This window comes from Oncorhynchus mykiss, chromosome 9 (genome assembly GCF_057628025.1).
Source record: "Oncorhynchus mykiss isolate SJ-2025 chromosome 9, ASM5762802v1, whole genome shotgun sequence".
NCBI lineage: Eukaryota > Metazoa > Chordata > Actinopteri > Salmoniformes > Salmonidae > Oncorhynchus > Oncorhynchus mykiss.
Window position 1 is genome coordinate 23366991 of NC_143030.1, and position 8536 is coordinate 23375526.

General features: G+C 41.6%; 1 long non-coding RNA gene across 1 annotated transcript; it reads right to left on the minus strand.

Moving 5' to 3' along the window:
• Positions 1-167: 167 nt before the first annotated feature.
• On the minus strand, positions 168-6365 carry LOC149980854 (uncharacterized). The gene is made up of 2 exons (XR_016483163.1): positions 5251-6365; positions 168-1255 (listed from the first exon to the last, which is right to left on the minus strand). It is a non-coding gene; the product is annotated as an uncharacterized LOC149980854 (long non-coding RNA).
• Positions 6366-8536: the final 2171 nt, after the last annotated feature.

The window sequence follows — 8536 nt, forward strand, 5'->3', positions numbered from 1 at the left end:
AAAACAATCATTTTATTCATCTTGTGAAGGACAGTGTTCTGGTTTTCCTGTCAAACAGACAGTCTGATGTAATTGTGTCATTTAACGTATTTGGGTCAGCCAGAATCCTTCACAGCAGTGCATTTATTTTCCTGTGTTGTGGACATTCAGTACTGAGAGAGACTTGGTCATTTCTTCAAACAATCCTCTTTATTTAATATCAATTCATTATTGCAAAAAAAATATATTTTACCAGCCCAGCCGATAATGATACCGTCAGCCCAACAGTCTAGACTGCTGGACTGAGAGTCTTCCCTTTACAGACAATGCACAGTTAATATAGCTAATACCCAGAATGCTTGGTTCCACCCGTCCCATAGGGGCGGCAGGTAGCCTAGTGGTTAGAGCGTTGAACTGAAAGGTTGCAAGATCAAATCCCCGAGCTGACAAAGTAAAAAATCTGTCGTTCTGCCCTTGAACAGGCAGTTAACCCACTGTTCCTAGGCCGTCATTGAAAATAAGAATTTGTTCTAAACTGACTTGCCTAGTGAAATAAAGGATTGGGGGTCACCATAAAGCCACGTTGGGCTCATCCTGTCTTTATCTGGACCTGGCATTATCTTAACCCCCGACCCCGGCCTAATTTCCCAGACACCAGGATGTCTAAGGACCATGCAGGCCTTTGTTCTATTCCAGCTAAACATACACCATAGCTTGTCTATGGAATGCAGGCTCAATCAGACCGGAGACATATGTCTCCCGTGCACCACTAATCATAGAATGGAATGTGGATGTTTGATTTTTTTATCACTGAGACATCAATCAATTGGCAGCTTCAAGCCATCTCTTGTAAAACCCATGTCCTCGACTAGCTGCAGGAAGCTAGAGTGGACACCATAAAACTCAGCATTAGCAGGGACAGATATATCTTACTGTTTGTTAAGTAAATAATTGTTAAATATCCACCAAATAAGGTGAATACATTTTTTTTTTTTTACCTCACACCGTTTATAAACACAACAATGACCATAGCCACAGCTTCCAGTTTTGCATTTGTTAGTAGTGTGGCATCCATCCAGGTCAACTATGCAAAGTTGTAAAAAAGCAGAACAAGTCAACACATGTAAGACCTTCAGTGATACTGAGAGAACCAACCTGTTTGTCCATATTGTGTTTTTGGTTCTCTCAGACTGGGCTTCGATGCCCCCTCCTTTATCCAGCAGGAACTCCACTTCAACATGATCCTCTGTAGCAGCCAGGATTAGAGGAGTGAAACCTGGGGACAGACGGTTTGATTACTCTCCAACAACAACATATACAGATACAGACTCCCCCACTTCTACACACGTATGATCAAGTTCCCTAAAAGATGGACAAATCAATATAGAAATATAGCTACTTGGCGTACAGTACCAGTCAAAAGTTTGAACCTACTCGTTCGAGGGTTTTGCTTTATTTTTACTTTTTTCTACATTGTAGAATAATAGTGAAGACATCAACACTAAGAAATAACACATATTGAATCATGTAGTAACCAAAAAAGTGTGAAACAAATCAAAATATATTTTATATTTGAGATTCTTAAAAGTAGCCACCCTTTGCCTTGATGACAACTTTGCACACTCTTGGCATTCTCTCAACCAGCTTCATGAGGTGTTCACCTGGAATGCATTTCAATTAACAGGTGTGCTTTGTTAAAAGTTAATTTGTGGAATTTATTTCCTTCTTAATGCATTTGAGCCAATCAGTTGTGTTGTGACAAGGTAGGGGTGGTATACAGAAGATAGCCATATTTGGCAAAAGACCAAGTCTATATGACAAGAACAGTTCAAATAAGCAAAGAGAAATGACAGTCCATCATTACTTTAAGACATGAAGGTCAGTCAATCTGGGTCATTTCAAGAACTTTTCAAGGTGCGTTGGGTCATTGTCAACAGGACAATGACCCAACCAAGGGCGCGCCAGGGATTTTGGGCCCCATGAAAAGATATCACATTGGGCCCCACCACCACAGGCCACACCAACCCTGCGCAATTGCTGTAACCACACACCTCCAGAACCCAATCGACCCATTCAAAGCTTTAAATAACTATACCTTTGCAGGCTTGCAACTCTCTTGTAGTCCAATATTTACTGCATGATATTTACTGACAGTGAGCAGTGAAATATATAACACTGTGCAGACATGCATGCAGCATTCTGCATACAGTGGAATTCACTATTGATGCAAGACTGATACCCTCTATAAGAAATGTGCTAAAGGCCATCTTTTACACTCAATGTAATTTTAATGGTACAATTCTTGAATGGAAAATTCTCTTAACATTAATGCATAACTTAAAATAAGTATAACTTAAATATACATTAACCTCACCAATTAAAATAAATGAACATTATTATCTATATAATGATCTAACAATCAAAATAATAAAATCAGCAGCAGATTTTTGAACTAGGTATGCATACCAACTAGAAAATAAGCAGCTGTAGAAGTGGAAATGGAAATGAAAAGGCCTGGTGGTGGCGCTAGACGAAAGGTCAAGAGGTCACCAAATCAATAGGTTTCTTCCACTAGGGGTCTTGATTAGGCACAAGAAAATGTATGGCAATCCAGCCATTACTTTGAGATATATCTTGTTCTCAGTCTGTTTTCAGCCTGTGGGCATCATGTGTGTAGTGATCCAATATCCATAGCCATGCCATTTAACAGTCAGTTATCACTGGCCCTTGCTCAGCCTTACTCACCAAGAGCCCAGCGCTGAGCCTTCTTGTTAGCAAAGTCACTGATCAGCTTGTTTTTCAATATCCTCACTTTGTCTGTCTCTTCCTGTGCACCTTCTCTCATTTGCTCCATCCACATAATCTGCATTGGTACTGTCTTTCACCTCTTCCACACTCCTCTCTGAAAAAACTGTATCACTTGAAGAGGGTCCTGGCTCTGTAGAGAGTAAATTATGCATATGATAATATATCCTATAATACCATTTGTAGTAACATCATAACCAAAGTTTCAGTTACTACCATTTTGTTGACTTAAATTAACTGCACGCACCACGGAAAAAATGTAACAGCACTGAATCCTGCAGAATGTTGACCCAAAGTACCTGCAGTTGCGTATCATCACCATTAGATATCAGTAAACTACCATATTTCAGTCTGCATCAAAGCCATGGAGACATACCGTGGCCATATTTTTTTTAATTTAACCTTTATTTAACTAGGCAAGTCAGCTAAGAACCAATTCTTATTTACAATGACGGCCTACCAAAAGGCAAGAAGTCTTCCTGCGGGGACAGGGGCTGGGATTAAAAATAAATTAATACAATATAAATATAGGACAAAACACACATCACAACAAGAGAGACAACACAACACTACATAAAGAGAGACCTAAGACAACAACATAGTAAGGCAGCAACACATGACAACACAGCATGGTAGCAACACAACATAACAACAACATGGTGGCAATACAACATGGTAGCAGCACAACACATGGTACAAACATTATTGGGAACTTACAACAGCACAAAGGGCAAGAAGGTAGAGACAACATTATATCACACAAAGCAGCCACAACTGTCAGTAGAGTGTCGATGATTGAGACTTTGAATGAAGAGAATGAGATAAAACTGTCCAGTTTGAGTGTTTGTTGCAGCTCGTTCCAGTCTCCAGCTGCAGCGAACTGAAAAGAGGAGCGACCCAGGGATGTGTGTGCTTTGGGGACATTCAACAAAATGTGACTGGCTGAACAGGTGTTGTATGTGGAGGATGAGGGCTGCAGTAGGTATCTCAGATAGGGGGGAGTGAGGCCTACGAGGGTTTTATAAATAAGCATCAACCAGTGGGTCTTGCGACGGGTATACAGAGATGACCAGTTTACAGAGGAGTATAGAGTGCAGTGATGTGTCCTATAAGGAGCATTGGTGGCAAATCTGATGGTCGAATGGTAAAGAACATCTAGTCCCTCCAGAGCACCCTTACCTGCCGATCTATAAATGATGTCTCCGTAATCTAACATGGGTAGGATGGTCATCTGAATCAGGGTTAGTTTGGCAGCTGGGGTGAAAGAGGAACGATTACGATAGAGGAAACCAAGTCTAGATTTAACTTTAGCCTGCAGCTTTGATATGTGCAGAGAGAAGGACAGTGTATCGTCTAGTCATACTCCCAAGTACTTGTATGAGATGACTACCTCAAGCTCTAAACCCTCAGAGGTAGTAATAACACCTGTGGGAGGAGGGGCATTCTTCTTACCAAACCACATGACCTTTGTTTTGGAGGTGTTCAGAACAAGGTTAAGGGTAGAGAAAGCTTGTTGGACACTAAGAAGGCTTTGTTATAGAGCATTTAACACAAAATCCGGGGAGGGGCCAGCTGAGTATAAGACTATCATCGGCATATCACTTGTTGAGAGAGCTTCCTACTGCCTGAGCTATGTTGTTGATGTAAATCGAGAAAAGCGTGGGGTCGGGATCGAGGCTTGGGGTTCTCCTTTGGTGACAGGCAGTGGAGGAGACAGCAGATTTTCTGACTATATATATATATATACACTGCACTCTTTGAGAGAGGTAGTTAGCAAACCAGCCCAAAGACCCCTCAGAGACACCAATACTCCTTAGCCGCAAGAATGGAATGGTCTACCGTATCAAAAGCTTTGGCCAAGTCAATAGAAATACCAGCACAATATTGCTTAGAATCAAGGGCAATGGTGACATCATTGAGGACCTTTAGGTTACAGTGACACATCCATAACCTGAGCGGAAACCAGATTGCATCCCCGAGAAAATCAAATCAAATTTTATTGGTCACATACACATTGTTAGCAGATGTTAATGCGAGTGTAGCGAAATGCTTGTGCTTCTCGTTCCGACAGTGCAGTAATATCTAACAAGTAATCTAACAATTTCACAACAACTACCGTATACACACAAGTGTAAAATAATGAATAAGAATATGTACATATAAATATATGGACGAGCGATGGCCGAACGGCATAGGCAAGATGCAGTAGATGGTATAGAGTACAGTATATACATATGAGATGAGTAATGTAGGGTATGTAAACATTATATAAAGTGGAATTGTTTAAAGTGACTAGTGATACATTTATTACATCCAATTTGTTCCATTATTAAAGTGGCTGGAGTTGAGTCAGTATGTTGGCAGCAGCCACTCAATGTTAGTGGTGGCTGTTTAACAGTCTGATGGCCTTGAGATAGAAGCTGTTTACCAGTCTCTCGGTCCCAGCTTTGATGCACCTGTACTGACCTCGCCTTCTGGATGATAGCGGGGTGAACAGGCAGTGGCTCGGGTGGTTGTTGTCCTTGATGATCTTTTTGGCCTTCCTGTGACATCTGGTGGTATAGGTGTCCTGGAGGGTAGATAGTTTGCCCCCGGTGATGCGTTGTGCAGACCTCACTACCCTCTGGAGAGCCTTACAGTTGTAGGCGGAGCAGTTGCCGTACCAGGCTGTGACAGGATGCTCTCGATTGTGCATCTGTAAAGTTTGTGAGTGTTTTTGGTGACAAGCCAAATTTCTTCAGCCTCCTGAGGTTGAAGAGGCGCTGTTGCACCTTCTTCACCACGCTGTCTGTGTGGGTGGACCAATTCAGTTTGTCCGTGATGTGTACGCCGAGGAACTTAAAAGTTTACACCTTCTCCACGATTCATTTCATCTCAATTCAGTTGACTAAGACATTTGATTTTGTAAAATCCAGTTATTTAGATTGCTTATGTTTATAAGAACTGAGTTCGGGGCGTTCGTATACTTTAGTTTAACTTTAATCAGAAGTAAATGGCGGTATTACATACTGTAGTTCACATGGCATATCCCTCCCGCCGTCTGGCTATTGTAAAACACGGAACTGGAATCCCACAGCACGAATACACGGACTGGAAATGGCATAATGTTCACTACATTCCAGATTTCTTCATAAGACTGCCCATCCATGGATATCACGAAATTGGGGAGAAAAAGGGTGTAAAAAAATATGAAACCAAAAATAAAATATAAAGATTGCCCATTCAGTTCCTGAACTAAGTGGAATTGTGAGTGTAGAGCTCCCTACGTGAGCCATCCTCACCTTTACTCCACGGGAACTCGGGCTTCGAGTTGCTGTCCATGTTCTCTTCATGGACCTCCTTTCTTGCCACAGTGTGATTAAAAAAAAAAAAAACATCTGCGACCCATCCTTTATTAGTGGACGACAGGTTGCGGTCACAGCAGTCATTTCGTTATTTAAAGGAGTTAATATACACCCAGTGTATAATGTTTGTGTGTGCCTATGTATACTATTTAGCTTATTATAGCACCTAAGCGTGCCTTTTTAGTGTATAAGCCTTTTATGACATGCACCAGTGCATGTTAGTCAGAATTATGCCCAACCCTTTTCCGATGTTTGCGATTCCACCGTTCAGTTATGAAGTTATGCCCTAGTCATTAATGTGTTACTACTGCCACCTAGTGGTACTTTAGAATAGGGCCTGTATATCTGTCGTAAACTGTGTTGTAAAGTGATGCCTTTGAACTGTGGTTTAAATTGTAAGTGGTGTCATGCAATGTCATTGTATAATTGCTGTATATTATTCCTGATATTAATGGCACTCTGCATTCTGCCTTCTCCTATAGGACAACCACACACAAGCACTATCACCTTTCCACGTCCACAGTTATGGATCAGTGGTACAAGCAGTAGCCTTCCTAGTGATCCATCTATAGCCCTGTACATATCATGCTGTTTATTTACGGTCTTCTGTTCCTTCAGGAAACTACAAGCCAACCGTTCACCGTGTCTTGCCCTCCTTGCGTTCTGACCGACGCCCAGAGGTGAACCCAAACCAAACCAAAGCAGAAACCTAAGAGTAAAACAGTCCTTTAGTTCTCCATTACACATACTATTTGTGAACTGATCAGAATTTCCATAGAACTACAGGCATGAAAATAAATAAGTACACCCCTTCCCCCTTTTTTTTTTTTTTTACATATTTGGACACATGGATATTTGAGCTAAATTCCAACCACATTAATTGATAACGGTAACCCAATTGAACAAATCACACACAAAAAAATGTACTTTGAAAATGTTAATGCAAATAAAATAAACAACAATGCAATTTTCTTATGAGGAAAAAGCTAGTACACCCCTACATTTACCATCACATAAAATGTCTCAACTTAGAATCAGGTGCACCAAAACAGGTGCAAATTATTAGACAGTCATTAGCGAGTAACTTGGGAGGGTCCAGCCTTCCATAAATATCATAAACGTGGTCTGGTTTAGTCTTGACCATATGGGTGTGTGGTAACACATCATGCCAAGATCAAAAGACCTACCCGAGGCCCCCAGGAGAAACAGTATTGATGTCCATGAATCTGCTACGGATTATCTACAAATGGAGAAAATTCCAGACCAATGGCAATCTTCCTAGGACAGGTTGTCCCGCCAAATTCAGTCCAAGACCTGACCGAAAGATGCTCATAGAAGTCTTTAAGAACCCTAGGGTAACATCCAGTGATCTACAGGTCTCTCTTGCCACAATCAATGTCGAAAGGAATGAGTCAACTGTCAGAAAGAGACTTGGCCTACATGGGAGGTCAAGAAGGTGGAGCTGTTTGGCCGCAATGCCAGACGCCATATTTGGCGAAAACAAAGCACTGTCTTTGAACAGAAGAACCTCATACCAACCGTAAAGCATAGAGCCGGTGGTATTATGGTTTATGGCTGCTTGCTACCTCAGGGCCATCTTGCCATCATTGAGTCAACCCTGAATTCAATATCGTACCAGAGAATTCTTGAGGAGAATGTGAGGCCATCTGTCAAGAAGATGAAGCTAAACCCGAACATGGATCTTGCAACAGGACAATGATCCAAAACACACACGCAAAGCTACAAGAGAAATCTCAAAAATATTAAATGGAGAGGGCCGTGCATGAAAGAAACCCTCGACCATGCCACAGTCGAAGCAGTACTGTGAAGAAGAGTGGGCAAAACTGTCAATAGTGTTGAAGTGAAGATTACATATCCATGTGTCCAAATATGTACAAAAAAAGACAACTTTCCAGGGGGTGTACTTACCTTTTTACATGACTGTATATGACACAAAAGATGAACAATGCTTACAATTTGGAGTCTGCAAATTACCTCCCTAAACATGGGTCCTTCTAAGACTGTCATGTCATCATTGCAGCTGGCGATATCAACCATAGAAAGAATAAAGAAAAGGAAAAGTTTGGAGCAATTACTAAGAAGAATCACTTAGGACCCAAGGCCAAGGAGGACAATGGTTGATTTACTTTCAGTTCTCAAAAGAGACAGACAGACGGACGGACGGACGGAGAGGGGCAGACAAAGAGAAACAGACACAAATAGAGCAAAGAGAGATGGAGAGACACAGACACAGCCAGAGAGACAGACATACAGAGAGACAGAGACAGCCAGACAGACAGACAGAGACAGTCAGAGAGACAGACACAGAGAGACAGACAGAGACAAACAGCCAGAGAGACAGACAGACAGACAGTGAGAGAGAGACAGGGATAGCCAGAGAGACAGCC